We start from the raw sequence: 18,667 nt of genomic DNA, 5'->3' as shown, positions 1-18,667 counted from the left end.
AGAGTGGTAAGTTTGTTACCCTAAATTCACCCAGATCCACTAGGGTAATTGGTATTGCTCACCATCAAACAGATGGTGCTTGGTTTGGGACACTTACTTAATAGGACCACAAGTACCTACAGAACAATGCATCCTGGTTCTGTGCTGTGGTAACCAAAGTGCCTCCCCTTAAAGTGTGTGTCACACAAGGAGTTTTTGTAGCTTAAGCTTTAAAATGAATATTTTACTATTAAGACTGTTAAAGGTTTCCATTTTACATGAGAAAGATAACAAATTCCTAGTATTCTCACTGCTTTTATAGCAACATACTTTAAAGCGGTGACAGCAATGATGTCTGGGTGTGAGTCATATGTGAATGGCAGATAATTGAACAGCTGTGATGCCACTGTTAGTTCATTTTTCTGACAGGATTGAGCCCATATTTATAATTAAGCAAAATGCAACTCTCCTCCTCTCCTAATTTTTGTTTTCCAATCTACAGAGATAAATTAGTGTAGAGTGGTAAGGGAATATGGTAATAGACAGCTGCTTCAATGATAATTGGATGTATTTTGTTAAATTTAGATTTAATGCAGATTAAACTCATTACTCTCTTACCTAGAATCATTGAATATCACTAAATATTTGAACCAACTGGTGGAAAAGGAAAGCTTTGTTTTCAAACTTTATTACAACAACAGCTACCCCATTTACTCATCTCAATTCTTTATTGACCCATTCCAGAGATCTGTTAGAATTGCACCCAGTTTCAGAATACATTAATTTAATTGTTAATATATTAATTTAATTGTATTGATTATTCAAATATTTGAGGAGAATATATTTGATATATATGCAGAAATACTAAAGAAATGAGGATGACTAAATCCACAGTTTAAATGGAAATTAGACTTAAAGGTTTAACTTTGGTTACATCCAGAATGATGCGGACTTCTCACTCCACATGAAACATTTCCAAAAATAGTTGAGAAAATAGTTTTGGAAACCTCTTAGTATTGCTTCCCCCTTGGAAGACTGTGAAAAATGGTCTCCACAAGATTTGTGAATTTGTTTGGCCACTCCAGTGAATACATTTATTAACAGAGAACAGATTGGTTTAGCACAATGGCCTATGAAGGACAGATGAGAAATCCAGAGAAACTACAAGACATGAATAAAATTTATAACCATTTTTGGAAGATTCAGCCTTAATATTTATTATTTAATCCTGGGTTTCTAACAGATGAACTATTGAGACTATCAATAATAAATTGACATGAAAATCAAGAATGTATTTTGCAATTAAAGAGAAAGCTGAGAATCTCTTCCAAAATGTGATTCTTATAACAGTTCCATTAAGTCTCTAAAAATAAAAGTGGAGCAGACAGGACATTTTGAGTTTTATGATTCACATATGTATGTTCCATGAGCTGGCATGTCTGACTTTAGACTACAAGTTTTGAGAACTTGCTTTTAATAGCAATTCCAAAAAATATTCAAATATTATATCTGTGTAATGCAAACTCTCTCCTGCAGTGTGTAAGGTATAGCAGTAATTACTGTGAAGGTATTTGGAATGTCCCCTACTGGCAGTTGTATGTATCATGTCACAGGCACTGAGGGAGGTAGTTAGATGTGTAACTTTGAGCATATGGATAGTCCCATTAATACCAATAAAAACAATGGAATTGCTCATGTACTTAAAAACTTATGCACTTGCTTAAGTACCTTGCTGAATAGGGGCCTTAATACAGTGATCCCAGAAATATTCCAACATTATTTTCCAAATAAGCTTTCCTAAAATATTCACATTTGGACTGAGAACAAGTATGGACAGCTTCAGTCCAAAAGGAATTAAAATCTAACAAACACATCTGGGGAATCAACAAAAGTTCCTTCTCTCCTGTAATGTACTATGAATTATTCTGTGTTGGTATCACAGGGCATGATATTGTTTTAGCCTGAGAAAAGCATACAGATGCCCTAATGATAAGAGAGCAACCAGAAAGCAAAGACTGATGATGTCACACTTCCTTCCCTGTAGAGAGATTTGTGCAGAAGTAAAACAATCATTTACAGTCTAGCTAGGCGTGTGTGAGAGAGATTGTGATGATCGGTGGGAACTGAGTGTTATTTGCACTTGTGTGCAGAATCTGGATCATAGATTTTTCTGTGCTTTTTAGTCTCTCATCTGTCATGGTCTGTTCACAGACAGACTTACACTATGTGCTTGAAGGGCACCAGAAAATAACAACAACAAGGTCTATAGTGACTTCTCTCACCCATAAAAAAAAAGCTTACACAAATACTCTTTGTAAATAGCATCCATGCTTTTGCAGTCAGTCTTTAGAAGCTATGGATTTCCATGCTTGTACTGCACACTTAATCAAAGAGAAGTGGGAGCAAAGCTGTGACAGCTACTCAGTCTCAATGCAGCTTGTCCAATGAACACCATGCCGCTGTCTGCACAGTGATCATTCCACACTGGAATAGCTGAGCCTGCAATCACCTGCTTCCATTTCGCCTCTCCCTTGCTGTCTTTGTCCATATTAATCCATGGCCTGAGACATACTATTAATAGAGGAATTATGGAGATTCTCACACCAAAGAGGGCATGGCAGAGAACAAGAAGAAGTGAGCAAGCAAATCATTGGTTACCTGCAGCTGTGGGATATGTCAGTCATATGACTTTGCAGTTCAGAGACAGTGGCAACTCAGCAGTCCCCAGTCTACATGATGGGTGCTATAAAAGTGACGAGAAAAGAAGTGTGAGATCCCATGAAACCAAAGCAAGTAGGGTTGACATTTACATTTCAGGGGAGTTTCTACTTTTTAAAATTTATTTTCGATTGTGATAAAATAGAATCACTAAAGTCACCATGCCATCTACTAAATTATCTATGGCTAAGGCATGTGCCCGCAACTAATAGGACTCAGGAATTTGTACTCATCTGGGTCTATGAGAGGCCTTAGGGATTGCACTCACTCATTTGAACCATCTTTGCTGTTTAATGAAGTGAATATATCTTGTGCAGCACACCTGCTAAACTGGTGAGGAGACACTTGAATGGGGACATTTAGCAATATAAGACGGTAAACTCTTTTGGAGCATCCACACTATCCTTTTTGCACAAGAGCTCTTGCGCAAAAAGGCTTATTCCTCATGAGGAGAGGACTAACTCTTGCTCAAAAAGCCTTCTCTTCTGATGCTTTACTGTAAACTTTCTTGCGCAAGAATGGGCGTGTAGTGTGGATGCTCTGCAAGTTTTTGCACAAGAACATCTGTTCTTGCGCAAGAAGCCTGCAGTGTAGATGTAGCCTTTGGGGATAGAGATTATCTATTTGTTCTGTGTCTGTATAGCACTTAGCACAATGGGTTTTGGCTCATCACTGACTCCCAGGCACTACTACAATAAAAATCATAAATATGAATAAAAATAACCTCCTTGCCACAGCTGTTAAGTATTCACAGCTATTCCTGCAAAGAAAGGGAGATACAACAGGCTCAAGATAAACCTTCAGCATTGCCTCTCTCTTGCATATTCACTGTTATCATATTGACTAAAAGGTGTAGCCAATGTATAGTTGTGGTACAGTCTTAAAAATGTTTAAGAGACCAAATAACCAAACTTAGCTACATGTATTATCTAAGGATAGAAATACAATATGAAAAGTGACCTACCTACCCTCCTTTCAGGAAGCAACTCTTATCTACTAGCATGTTCACCTTACACAGGTGTGCTTCAAAGACACTAAAATGCTACTGGCTGAAATGTGTATGCTTTTACATTTATACAACCCTCGACACATTACAATTCACAACTGTTCCTTATCTTGTTTTCTTCCTTATTTGTCTCATCTTTATTTTGGACACAATATTTCAAACCAACTGGGGATAGCGGCAACATTCCAACCTATGCTAATACACACCATTGGCATATCTTGGCTTTGATATGGTTCCTATTTTCTAATGCCGAATTTGCTTTCAGCTCTGCAGATTATTGTAGGATATTTTCTGGGGATTAACAAAATTGTGGGGAAAGCACAAAGCATTCAGTTAACCTACCAACATTATATATTAGTGCACATAACACCCATTAGTATTAATATGCCTAACATATAACTTTTGGCTAACAATCATGATGGCATCTTAATATTTTATAGTAAAGGATCTTCTTTTGTCTAGACACACTCTTGCAGCAGGCACTGTTTGTTTGGGAAGGTTTGTTATTGTGGGATCAGATATATCTGTTTTTAGATTTTAAGACAAAGGCAGAGGTTCAGCATGGAAAGGTTCAGCCAAAGAAGAATTTCTGAGAAAGATCTGAGCATGTGAAAGCAGGGGGCTACCATAATGAAAGCTGAGTTATTAGCTGCATTACAGCAGAGTCTAGATGCCACGATTGGTATCTTATTGTGCCAGGCAGTGTGTGTACGCACACACACTCCTCCACTCTGATGAGCTTACCCTAGCCATTGGCATCACTGTGCAAAAAGCTGGGAGGACATACAGTATACACACATAAAAGGTACATTTTAGTGGTAATAGCAGATTTTTATTTGTTTGTTACCATTTCTATCCCTGTTCCTTCTACTTGGTATCACATAATTCTAAGTTCTATTGTTTTACTTTTACAAAAAAGCAGCTCTGTGTGTTTAAAGTGTAAAGTCCTCTGCTTATATAGCAGGCTGGTGTGTATTTTGTCTCTTTGGAACATGGTAACTTCTGTGAGGGTCCAGTGAGAGGGCCTAATCATACAGGGGAGCCTGGAAGGGCCGTTGGGAAATCTGGCAAGCAGTAACCAGGCTGGTACAAGCCAGAGTGGAGCCATAGTGTTGTAAGCAGGATGCTTGCATCAGGGCTCTGAGCCAAACCTGCCCAGCAGAGAAGCACCCAAGGATATAGAGTAGGTGGTGGCAAAATCCCTTTCTGGTCTGGGTGGAACCCCAAACCATGACAGTGGCTCCATCTGGAACTCCTAATTACCTGATAATCAAAAAAGAACCCTACAAAAATGGAAACAGACAAATTGCAAAGGAGGAATACAAAAGAGTAGCACACACATAGAGGCAAAATCAGAAGGCTAAGGCACAAAATGAGTTACACCCAATAAGTGCCATGAAAGGCAGTAAGAAGAGGCTCTTTAAACTACACCCAGGGGTGGCTAGTGCCTGTGGGAGGAGGGGAGGGACTGCAGGAAGGGCCACCCAAGGGGGCAGAGGAGTCATGTGGAATTCTAATATTTAACAGTGCAATTAAAATAGTCATTAATCATATTTGTTTTTAAATTGTGATAGCCCAGTGGTTCTCAAAGTGTGGTCCTTGGCTGCCTCCTAGGTGGTACATGGTTTGAGTTCAGCCCCCCCGCTGCCCCCTCTCCCATTCCCCCATGAGGCAGGGAGCCTGCGCTGCCTTCCCACTGTGTGTGGGGGGGGATGAGTTCTTTCCCCCTACACCTGGTCAGTCTCGGCAGCGCTCAGCGAAATAGCAACAGCCTGTGTACCACAGCACTGCTGGGAGCCCTCTAGCACTGCCACAGCCCAGCATCCAACCCAGCCCCAGGGAGCCCGCTCTGCGAGATGGAGATCTGCATCCACCTCCCCCTGGTGTGCTGGCTGCTGGAGAAGCCTTGGAAGCGGCAGGGCTGGCATCGTCACACTGTGGGGCTGGGGAAACATCCAGAGGAGCCCGGAGGCCTTTTCCCTGTGGGACCTGCCCATCCCACCTTCTACTCAGCAGTGCAGACAGCTGCATTTCCGAGGCAGGGAGGGCTGCTCTGTAGGGCAGAAGCGCTGAGCAGGGATCCTTCAGAAACTAGGGGAGGGGCTGCCTGTCTCTCCAGGAGGTCAGGTGGGTACAGCCAGAAGGAGCAGGGTCACTAGGAGCTCTGTCCCCCACCTTCACCGAAGAGCTGGTGTAAACCAAGAAATGCTTCTGTACTGCACTGGGTCCAGAGCACCCCACACCCTGGCTTGCTCTGTACACTGTGAAAAACTATCCGGAATCTCAGGATTTCCTGTGTTGACAAGGTGCCATTTGGGTTGCCATAAACAAAAAGCCAGTGCTGAGGACAACAGAGGAGCCCCCAGTGCTGAAATGGGTAGCAATTCTAAACATTTGGTTTTCTGGTTAGAAACAATAGCCTGTAGGATTATGCTACTTTGGGTATCAATATAGTATAGGAGCAATTCCTACTACCAACTACAGTCTTACAAGGGAGCAGCTCTCTACGGACTACCGGCCAAAGGGAACAGGGGTAAAAAGCCAGATAAGCATCCCCCCTCATGTCCAGACCCCCACACCCTAATCCCTCTCACTCACTCCCCTCTCCATTCTCCTTCCAAGTCCTTGCACCCCCATCTTGCTCCCACACCCCCCCTTGTTCCTGAACCCTCCCTCCTCACCAGACACCCTACCTCTTGTACACTCATGCACCCTCTCTCCTGGCCACACTCTGCACCCTCCCGTGCTCCTGCACACTCCCGTCTGGCCAGACACCCTCCCCACAGCCTGCTCCTGCACCCTCCTTCCCTACTGGCCAGACACCAATCCCAAGCCCCCTCCTGCACCCTCCTTTGCTCCTGCACTGCCCCTTGGCCAGACACTCACCCTGCTCCTGCATCCACTGTTGCTCCTGCACCTTCCCTGCTGGACACACACTGCACTCTCCCTTGCCCTTGCTCCCTTCCTGCTGGCCAGACTCCCAGCCTGCTTCTGCCCCCGACCTCCTGCCCAGATCCTGCACCCCAGTCCCTATCCCATTCTCTGGCATCTCTGTTCCACATACTGAACCCCTCATTTTTGTCCCCACCCCAGAACCTAAGGGGGTCCACAAAATCCACTAATTCCAGAAGGCCAAACAAGTAAATCTGGCCTATGGGAAGCCCTGAACTTCAGTCCTTCCTGTATCTTCCCCTTGCCCTATGTGGCTGGAGCGCCAAAGGAGTGAGGTGTCACAGTTGAAGGCCATATCAGTGAGGGTGGGGGGTGTTTTTGTAGGAGTTTTTTTGCTTCTCACTTGTGTGGTCCCTAACTGATTTTTCTACATGTCGGTGGCCTCCGACCCAAAAAAGTTTCCCCATTCCTGCCATAAATAAAACATTGAAACCTTTTTTGTTGGACATATATTAATATTTTACTTTATTAAAAATGAAGTTTGATAAACTAACATGAGAAAATTAAAATGTTTAATCTGTTTAATAATTTAAATTAAACCAGTCTCCCTAGATGGAGAAGCTAGACTCACTAGCAAAATGGCCTGGGCATAATTATGTAATTAATGGTGACTTTCCATTAGCAACCGGTGGTGTGTGGAAAGATTTGCATTGAGCCAGGTGGCCAAAAAGTTTGAGAAACTCTGTGATAGCCCTACATTAAAACAACACATAGGTACAACAACAACAAAATGAAGGGAAGCGTATGTTCTCTGTGCAGTGGGGAAGGAGAGGTAATGACTGATGGCATCAAGAATGCTGGGATGTTTAATCTCTATTTTGTTTCAGTCTTCACTAAAAAAGGTGATCGGTGACCAAATACTCAACAAAATTATATTAACAACAAGGGGGAAGGAAAGGAATGCAAGCCAAAACAGAGAAAGAACAGAATGAAGAATTTTTCAGTAAATTATATGTATTGAAGTTGGCAGGGTCTAATGAAATTCATTCTGCAGCACTTAAAGAACCAGCTGAAGCAGTCTCAGAACCATTAGCAATTATCTTTGAAAACTCAGAGGACAGAGAAGCTCCCAGAGGACTGGAGAAGGGCAAATATAGTACAAAGACAACCCAGGGAATTATAGAACATTCAGTCTAACTCTGATACCTGGAAAGATTCTGCATACAAACTGATTGTTTAATTTTTTGCACCTAGAGAAGAATAAAGTTGCAACAGCCAGCATGGATTTATTAGGAATAAATTATGCAAAATGAACGTGATTTCCTCTTTTTTATGAAGTTTCTGGCCTAGTGAATAGGGGAAGCCGAAGATGTGGTCAATCTTGCATTTAATAAAACTTTTCACACAACCCCACATGACAGTCTCATAAGAAAACTAGGGAAATGTGATTTAGGTGAAATTTTAAGGTTTACAACTGATTGCAAGACCATCCTCGAAAAGCAGTTAGCTGTCAATGGTTTACAGTCAAAACAGGGAAGGCATAATTAGTGGGGTCCTGCAATGGCCAGTCTTGGGTCCTACTATTCAATATTTCTGTTAATGACTTGGATAATGGAGCAGTGAGTATGTGTATAAAATTTGCAGATGACAGCAAGCTGGGAGCAGCTGCAAAAACTTTGGACTACATGAGAAATTCATAATAACGTTGTCAAATTAGGGTATATCTACACTACAGAGCTTTTTCCAGGAAAACGGCCATTTTTCCGAAAAAATTTCATTTACGTCCACACTGCAATTGCATTCTTTCGAAAGAAAATCAAAAGAACTGAAGAAGCCTTTTTCCGAAAGAGCTCTTTCAGAAAAAAGCGTGTGTAGACAGGGATGAGAGAGTTCTTTTGCAAGAAGAGGAAAGAGGAAAAAGCACAGATGCCCTAGTGGTCATTCCACCCATAGTTACCACAGCTTACATGTGAGATAGCATCCATTGAGTGTGGATGCTATCTTTAGAAAAAGCAGATCACTTTTTCTATGTGCTTTGGTAGTGCGGACACTCTCTTTTGGAAGAAATTTTTTCAGAAGCAAGATGAAATTCAACAAATAAAAGAGCAAATTACTATACTTAAGATGGGGAAAAAAATCACACACACAGGATACAAAACAGGAAGTAACTGGCTATTTAGTACTAATGATGAAGAGGATCCAGAGATTATAGTGGATGACAAATTTAATGAGGGTTATCAATGTGATGCAGACATACTCATACCATTCTGGGGTGTATTAACAGGCATGTTGTATGTAATTATCCTAGTCTACCCTGCTTTAATGAGGCCTCAGCTGGAGTAGTGCATATTGAACCTGGCTTCTGTCTCAGTTTTAAGCTGAAGACCCCCTTCTGTCCATCAGTCTGACTTGGGAAGGAATTCCCCTGGACTCCAGCCTCCAGTCCTGCTGTGGATTGGTCAAAGCCCAGATTGCAGTATGCATCCAGCTCAAGTGGAGAGTCAACTGCTAATATTGCATAATCCCTGGGGGCAGTATGGCCCAGCAATTCCATTCCAAAGCTTTTTAATCTCTTCCCAGGACCAGAAGCAACTCCTAGTTCAAATACAATTTCTTTCATGGCTTAATGGCAATGTGTAATCCCTACTTCTCCCATTTACATGTGGACTCAGCTGGAAATCCACTTAACCCTGGGGTATTTACTATGGTCAACTCTGCACCAAAGCACACATTCAGATTCTGGCTAACCTCTGATGTGAAGCAAACAAGACACTTGCCTTCAGCAAGAGCCCAAGAACTTATCACATCTGCAAACTTATGTGCAAGAAGCTGCAGCACTGGACATTGACTGGACCATGGAATAATGCAGAGAACAAATCAAGCAGCTGCAAACAGATTACTTCAAAGTCAAAGATTCTAACAGTGTCTCTGGGAATACCCTATGTTTCTGCCCCTTTTGTGAGAAATTGATCAGGTAGCAAGAACCCACGGTGGTTCATGACAATGGGCTGAGCAGAAACGACACCCTTATAACTCCCCAGTCTGGCTCTGCGCCTCAGTTCAGAAAACCAGCATGGTTTTGAATCTAGTCTTAGCAAAAAGGTTTCCCCTTCTGCTGGCAGACATTGTGCAGGATACAATAGGTCACAATAAATGCAGACTGCATTGATGAGCATGGCATACACTTTTTTTAAGGTGATGCCAATGGATTTCAATCTGTCAAATGCACATTCACCACCATCCTACAGCTACTGAGTGTTTAGACAAACTTTATTTTGCCAAATCTTCTGAAGTTAACATATGGTTACAAAGGCCACAGCAACAGGGAGTAAGCAGAGTCCCACAGAACAACAGTGAGGACAGCAACTCCATTTATAACAATGTAATTCAGTGGGAATGATGTCCCAGCTTCCCCATGAAGGTAAAAGTCCTGATCAATGGAACACTTTGGCATCATGTACCTTGCCAGCACATTTGTCAATAGTGTCCTTGAATCTGCACTCATGGTGGATTAGGACCTAAGTAATAATGAATTAATACCCTCTAAGGTTAATGTAATTCTTGCAGAGGGCAAACTATAGACTCATTTGTCCCAACAGTGACCCCATCACATATGGCCCGCGGCCCATTTGTTTGCAGCCCACAGGGCAGTTTGGGTTTATGCAGGGCTCAACACGAGGCTCACGGGTGTGATCCTTTGAACATGGCCTCCCCTGGGAACATGCTCCACAACGGCTAGGCATCTCTCAGGCGAGGTGAGCATTGAAAGACACAAGTAGACGGATTGGCTGGAATGGACGGGTACAGGATGTCAGCATTTCTAGCCAGGGAGGAGGTGATGGAAGCACCGGGGCATTGTGGGAAGTGCAGTACTTTGGGATAGTTAGCTTCCAGATGGATGTAGTGGTTTACTTCTGGCCCAGCATAGTGTCGTGGAGTTGGAAAGTTGGGGCAAGCTGATCATAAACCTTCAGGAATATCTGCTTCTTCATGTGAAAGTTCTGGATCCACTGCTGGTCATCCCAGGCCTGCACAACAATGTGGTTTTGCCCATCCCCACACCTAGTATGTGCTTGTGCCTCTGCTGCAGATGTGCCAGTCTACACAAGGGGGATCTGTGATTAAGGCAACAGTCATAAGCAGCACCAGCTGGCAAGTCAGTATTCCTTTTGAAGAGGGGCGAAAACTTCTGCCAGTAACTCACAAGCATCTCATGGATGCTGTGCTTGCCTGATTCTCAAAATAGAACTGACTGTGAGGTGGAGAAGTTCTTCCACGTGGCCAGGATCTGCATTAATGACTCTGGATCTTGGGAATGTGTGGACACAACATGGCTTGGCTGGATGTGTTGGAGGTCTAAAACCACTGAAAACATTTCCAGTCAACTCCCTTAGGACAGACACACAAGTTCTCTTTCTACCCAATGGTACACAGTGGATTTGGGTAGAGGGAGCACTCTGGATAAATTTCTCCTTCCCTGTAACTGGAAAGACGTATTTTGCTTTAAGTAAATTCTTTTAAAGGAAGAAAGAAAAATAACCAACAACTCATCAATCAACTCCCAGAGATCAGCCAATGACAGATATGCCTGGTCCCATTAGGCTAAAAGGGTTTCATAGTGTAGCTGTTCTATGAGATTAAGTAGCCTGGCTGACTTCAGACTAAAGAACATGAATTAAAATTATGATGTTCATTGATATAAAAGTGACGAACAACAAGCTGCAGATTTATTTCACAGGCAAGCTCTATATCCTGCCCTGATGTAAAGGCAATGCAATAGACCAATGACCAGAGAATTGGATTTAAAGATACAAATCTGCACGTCTGAACTAGATTAGAATATAAGATTTGATTTTCCAATGGCAATATACAAAAAGGATATTCTCTGCCCATGGTGTCTCAGTTTACATCAACAAAACCTGACAATCCTAAAATCACTCCAATTCTTCATGTAATAGATCATTTCTTTTTGTTGTCTCAAAGAATGAAACTAGGTCTGTTTGACCAGGCCTATTTTCCTTAAAGCCCTGTTCAATGGACATTAAATACATTCCAAACATTAAATTGGGGAATGCTAGATTTGAGGGTACTAGGGTAGAGGGCAGGCGGTAAAAACGATGAGAGGCTTCACTGGGTACAAAAAAGAATTAAGTAGGTTCATGGAAAATAGGTCCATCAATGGCTGTTACCTAAGATGGTCAGGGACACGACCCCATGCTCTAGCTGCCCCTATGCCTCTGACTGCCAGAATCTGGGACTGGACGACATGGGATGGATCACTTGATAAATGCCCTATTCTGTTTATTCTCTCTGAAATATCTGGCACCATCCACTGTGAGAAGACAGAACACTGGGTTAGCTGGTTCATTGGTCTAACTTAGTAGGGCTGTTCTTATGTCCCCACCCATATTTCCCAGAAATGCCAACCTAGCATAGAACGCCTAAATGAGAGTAACTGTACACACCAAGCTTCAACCTGACACCATAACACTTCATTCCAGGCCAAAGAATCCTGCATTTATTATCCACACACACTCTCCCCACCCCCACACATGTACATATGCATTAAGTACCAGTAACATTAAGCACAAATATTATAGCCTAAACTGGCCTATACCATAATCCTGTCTACTTATACTGTTTCCCATAGAAACTTGCATTTGCTGAAGCAAGTATTTGGTCCAAGCAGCTAGGAAACTTATCAAAATCAAGATACATTTGTCCTATATCTTAGTCACAGACCAGTATTTGGAATACTAATAACCAAAACAAAGAAAAAGAAGAAAGAGAACAAGTTAGGAACTGGGTCAAATGGATAGGTTGGATTTTAGTGGCATGGTAAGAAATGTGTAACTTATAAAATCATTGTATAAACAATGCCAACAGAAATGTGTAACTTTGGACAACTCCTTGTGTGTCAAGTGAATGTAACATCACTGCACAAGACTGTTTCCTGGAGACTGGCATTTTATTGAAACTTTTCCCTATACTACATTATTGGCTTAGTGCAATACACCCAAAAGACATTGGCTATTTGGCCTCTTGAGAATATCATAATAAACCAAGGTGTGGTCAAGCATCTGATCACATAATTTATCACCACCATGTTCTGAGGGAAGGCTGCGTCTTATATTTCCTGTCATTCATTCTCAGCACGCCTTGCTGCAGTCTACAATTCCCAGTTAGGGCTCCTTATTCTCATGTTAGATCAATTCTTACCCTGTCACAGGATAGAGCAATACAGAGACTTCTAGAAGACTCAAAGAAAGCTATGTACTAATATTTAAAAATGGTAAATGGAATGACCAAGGTGTTTATATTCCTGCTGATCTGCCATCAAACACAGACAAGCTCACGGACCAAGTGATACAGGATTCCATTAATGAATGACAATCAACATGGTTTTATGCAAAATAGATCCTATTAAGCTAATTTGTTTTATTAGTTTACAAGTTTGATTGATAAAGGTCATAGTTTTTATATAATATATTTAGACCTCAATAAGGCAAGTCACTTGATATAATGTAACATTGTGCTTAAAAAATTAGAAAGATAAAATTAACCTAGCCAGCTTTTAAACCATTTAATGTATGTTATCAGATAGGTCTCAAAATGTAATTGTAAATGGGGAATCATCCATGCAGGTATGTTTCTGGTGAGTTCCAAGGGATCAGTTCTAGGCCCTTAGTCTAATTAAAATATTTACTAATAACCTGGAAGAAAATATAAAATCATTGCCGATCAAATCTGCAGATGACACAAAAATAGGGGGAGTGGTAAATAATGAGCACATTGTCAGAAGTTAAGTCCCCTGCCTACACTAATACACAGTGACCATTGCTTGGTAGGCTGGATGCAAGCAAAAAATATACTTTTAATATGACTAAAAGGTACAAAATTAGGTACAAAGAATGTAGGTTATAATTACTGGGTTGGGGCTATCATGGGAAGGAGGTGGGCAGCCCTCAGTGGACAAAGAACAGGTTAAGAACTATTTAGAAAAGATGGACATACTTAAATCCATGGGGCCAGATCTAATGCATCTGAGGGTGCTAAGAGAGTTATAATTTCAGAGCCATTATCTTTGAAAACCTGTGGAGACTAGGGAAGGTCCCAGATGACTGGAAAAGGGCAAATATAGTGCTCATCTTTTAAAAAGGAAAGATGGACAATCCAGGGATCTACAGACTGGTCAGCCTCACCTCAGTCCCTGGAAAAATCATGGGCAGGATGCTAAAGGAATCAATTTTGAAGCACTTGGAAGAGAGGAAAGTAATCAAGAAGGCTATGTCTAGACTGGCCTCTTCTCCGGAAGAGGCATGCTAATTTCGAACTTTGGAATAGGGAAATCCGCGGGGGATTTAAATATCCCCCACGGGATTTAAATAAACATGGCCGCCGCTTTTTTTCTGGCTTGGGGAAAAGCCGGAAAAGAGCGTCCAGACTGGTGCGATCCTCCGAAATAAAGCCCTTTTCCAGAGGATCTCTTATTCCTACTTGAAAGTATTCCTACTTGAAAGGAATAAGAGATCCTCCGGAAAAGGGCGGCCATGTTTATTTAAATCCCACGGGGGATATTTAAATCCCCCGCGGATTTCCCTATTCCAAAGTTCAAAATTAGCATGCCCCTTCCGGACAAGGGGCCAGTCTAGACGTAGCCAAATAGTCAACCTGGATTTGCCAAGGGCAAGTCATGCCTGACCAATCTCATTCCCTTCTATGATGAGGTAACTGGCTCTGTGAGTATGGGGAAGACAGAGGACGTGTTATAACTTGGCTTTAGCAAAGCTTTTGATATGGTCTCCCACAGTATTCTTGCAAGCACGTTAAAGAAGTAAGGATTGGATAAATAGATTGTAAGCTGGATAGAAAGATGGCTAGATTGTCATGCTCAATGGGTAGTGATCAATGTCTCGATGTCTGGCTGGCAGCTGATATCAAGCAGAGTGCCTGAAGAGTCTGTTCTGAGGCCAATTTTGTTCAACATCTTTATTAATTACTTGGATGATGGGATGGATTGCACCCTCAGCAAGTTTTCAGATGACACTAAATTGGGGGGAGATATAGATATGCTGGAGGGTAGAGATAGGGTCCAGAGTAACCTAGACAAATTGGAGGATTGGGCCAAAAGAAACCTGATGAGGTTCAACAAAAACAAGTACAGAGTCCTGCACTTGGGACAGAAGAATCCCAAGCACTACTACACATGGGACGGAAGGCTGGGGACTAACTGGCTAAGCAGCAGATCTGCAGAAAAGAACCTGGGTATTACAGTGGATGAGAAGCTGGAGATGAGTCAACAGTGTACCCTTGTAGCCAAAAAGGCTAACACCATATTGAACTGCATTAGTAGAAGCATTGCCAGCAGATCTAGGGAAGTGATTACTCCCTTTTCAGCACTGGTGAGGCCACATCTGGATTACTCCACTTCTGGGCTCCCCATTACATAAGGGATGTGGACGAATTGGAGAAAATCCAATGGATGACAACTAAAATGATTAGGGGGCTGGAGCATGTGACTTATGAGTGGAAGCTGAGGGATTTGGGCTTATTTAGTCTACAGAAGAGAAAAGTGAGGAGGGATTTGATAGCAGCCTCCAAATTACTGTAGGAAGGTTCCAAAGAGGATGGAGAAAGGCTATTCTCAGCAGTGACAGATGGCAGAACAAGTAGTAATGGTCTCAAGTTACAGTGGGGGAGGTCTAGGTTGGATATTAGGAAAAACTATTTCACTAGGAGGGTGGTGAAGTACTGGAATGGGTTACTTAGTTAGGTGGTGTAATCTCCATCCCTAGAGGTTTTTAAGTCTCGGCTTGACAAAGTCCTGGATAGGTTGATTTAGTTGGGATTGGTCCTGCTTTGGGCAGGGTTCTGGACTTTATGACCTCCTGAAGTCTCTTCCAGCCCTATGACTCTATGCAAAGCAGTGACTCCAGAAAATATTTGGGGAGATAGTGAAGGATCAGCTGAACATGAACTTCCATTGTAAACAGGTAATTGTACAGTATCTCTGTATTTGGCACCAGTGAGACTGCCATTAGAAGATTACTTCTATTCACAACACACTGCATTCGATATTAAGGAGTGAAGGGCAGAATAGGCGTGGTTTGAGTCGAGAGATGAACTGAGTGTATCCCTGTGCCAAGTCCTGTAATCCCAATGTAATTAAAATGAAGGCTGCATTGGACATCAGACATAGTCCACCCATACAAAAGATTAAGTGGTGTGCAATTACCATGCAGAAATATGGCTGCTGAAGAGATGGACAGGCTTACCCAATTGTTAAGCCACACTGACAATCTGCTAATGGAGGAGTTACCAAAAAGCAAATTAAAACAAAACAAAACAAAACAAAAAACAGCAGACAAGAACACCAAATAGATACTCTTCAGAGGTTATATCTCCTATGGTTTATGAATTAATTTGGCAGCTAGTGACAGGTAACAGTTCAGATCCTAAATATTGTACACAAGACAATAGGGAAAACAGACACAAAATTTTCACATCAGTAGGCAAAAATGTAAAAAAAAAACCATCTGTCAGTAGAAAGACACTCAAACACAGCAGAACAACATGACTGATTCATCAATGAAATATTCATGCCTCAGTGAGGAGCCAGATGGGGGACATGGTGCATGGTGACTATCTCATTCACAATGTGTAAAGGAACCATGACAGATGCCATTCACAACATAAGAGTTTTGTGGCAGGCTAGTTGGCAAATTGTCCTGGCTTGCATTATAATCGTATAAAGAGAGATTTCTCCCTTGTGCCATGTTTGACATAAAGAATGTTATTTAGCTTATAATATCAAAAGTCCTGGATCTGTAAACTGCCTCCTGTCTTGCAGAAAAAGTGTCTTTAAAAAGAGACAAAACGTTAATCCCCAAACAACCCACTGCAGAACTGATGGCATTTGTTAAGGCTCTAGGAACTGTATGAAAATTAGGATGGATTTTGCATTTTTGCTGCCATTCCACCTTTGTTTTAATAAAGTCAATAAATTACTGTTACTTTGTACACTATTTGATAGCATTGAGTCATACTAATGGACAATCTTATACTATTGTATAGTATTTGCCTATTCTGGTAAACTAGCCAATTAGCCCATCATAAGACGGGATTTTCAGGTCTTTCCTTCATGTCGGTCTTCTCTCCTGAGCCTCCGGTCTCTCGCTCTGTCTCTCTTTCTCTCCTCCTCCTACTGCCTCCCCTTCTCTCTCTCAGCTCTCCTTCGCTTCCTGCCTATCTCTCTGTCTCTCTCTTTCTCTTCTCCCCCTCCTGCCTCTCACTCTCGCTCTGTTCTCCTCTGTCACTGTCGGGGATGCATGTTCGTCCAGGCCCCACCCCCTGGCCATGTACGTCACTGCCCCATCCCCCTTTGCCTCCCACCATGGCACTCAGCTGACTTCTGTGCCACTCAGTCAGGCTTTTGCAGGGGAGCAAGCAGAGCAAGTGGCCATTTGGGCTTCCCTGCGGTGGCCCAGCTGGGCGGCGCAGAAGTCAGCCGAGCGCCATGGCAGGAGGCGAAGAACATGACTCAGGCAACAGCGTCGCCCAGAGGGAACAGCCAGGGAGACAACAGCGCCACCCACAGGGAACAGCCAGCATTCAGGCAACAGCGCCACCCAGAGGAAACAGCCAGCATTTCAGCAACAGCACCGCCTAGAGGGAATAGCCAGCATTTCAGGCAACAGCACCCCCTACAGGGAACAGCCAGCATTTCAGCGTTACAGACTCTCAGACACTGGGCTACTATATATATGATTACTAGAGATAGATACATTTTTTGCCATATCATATCTATCATACTAGTTAGCAGAAAGCCTGTGCAGTCACATACATATGGCAGTTGGGTAATCCACTATCCATGCATTGTACCTCATATATACTTGGACTGAGCCATCGATTGATGGCATCTTCTAAGACGCCATTGATGAGCAACTTTGCCAGCCAAGGATTGGCAAATCTGATTACTGATTTGCATATCACCATGAGATACGCCATATGACTTCATATTGGCTTTTAAGATACTTTATAATGCTTATACTGACCATGACTAATAGAGTGATTTTCATGAACAAACTGGCCTTAGAAGACTGTCCGCAGGATCCATTTTTCATCCATCCTCATAACATGATCAATTCAGCGCTCTAAAGGCCTGTTCAGTGTAATGGTTGTTTTAACTATGTTTTTATGTGAAGTTCCTTGCGATGAATACATAACAGATGCTATAAAATAAAGATTGGATTAAACTAGCAGGAGGACAGTGACAGAAGCCTCATACTGCAGTTGTCTTGAATCAGACCATTATAGCAAATGGTCTGAGCATTGCCATTGTCACTAGTATCAGACCCTTCATGAATTTGAACACAAATGATTAACTCAAATGCACATAAAAACACCATCAGAAATACTACAGTGGGTTTTTTCTTTCATGAGTAAGAATTCAGTAAACATGATTGTGTCAATGAACTATTTGTGACCTCTCACTTAAAAAGATCTCACTGCAAAAATAAGAGCAATTTTTAAAATGCCCATTTAAATAACTCCTTTGAAGATCAGGCTTTTTGTGAGAGGAGAAAACTCTTCTGGATTCCACTTTGTCTATGGAATTCATGTGGGTGCAGCAGAGACTGGATTTACTGACCCTTGAGGACAAGCTGCAAGACTCATTTGTTTTGCCTGCTGATTGATGAGGGGAGATTGTTTTGGTGCTTGGATGGTTTTTCAGGATTGGTTATATTTTTGGCTGCCTTCAAATGATTTAGATGAAATTTGTATATAGAATTGTACATTGCCTATAGAATCTGAGAGATGCAACTGAAAAAAAAGGTTTTTTTAAAGTCTTTGCAAAGCAATGAATTGGTGCCCAATTGTGCTATAATGATTTATGTATCTTTTATCCCTCTTCATTTAAAAAGACAGCCAGATTTCTAAGGCCCCTATTTGTCCTTCCAACAGAAATGCCAGCCATCCAGTGAAATGGGAGTGTGCATTCATGATTCTAACAATACTGGGGTTTACACCTGTACAGTGCCATGGCTTTATAAGGTATATGAGGATAATTGT

At 42.0% G+C, this 18,667-nt stretch overlaps 1 long non-coding RNA gene across 1 annotated transcript in view; it reads right to left on the bottom strand.

Annotated features, from left to right (window-relative positions):
* Nucleotides 1–2,242: 2,242 nt before the first annotated feature.
* Nucleotides 2,243–18,667, bottom strand: part of LOC142829925 (uncharacterized) — a 141,254-nt gene continuing 124,829 nt past the window's right edge. The window contains exon 3 of the long non-coding RNA XR_012904851.1: nucleotides 2,243–2,722. This is a non-coding gene — a long non-coding RNA (uncharacterized LOC142829925). The remainder of the gene's footprint in view (nucleotides 2,723–18,667) is intronic.

Source organism: Pelodiscus sinensis, chromosome 6, assembly GCF_049634645.1.
Source record: "Pelodiscus sinensis isolate JC-2024 chromosome 6, ASM4963464v1, whole genome shotgun sequence".
NCBI lineage: Eukaryota > Metazoa > Chordata > Testudines > Trionychidae > Pelodiscus > Pelodiscus sinensis.
This window is presented reverse-complemented; position numbering and strand designations above follow the sequence as displayed.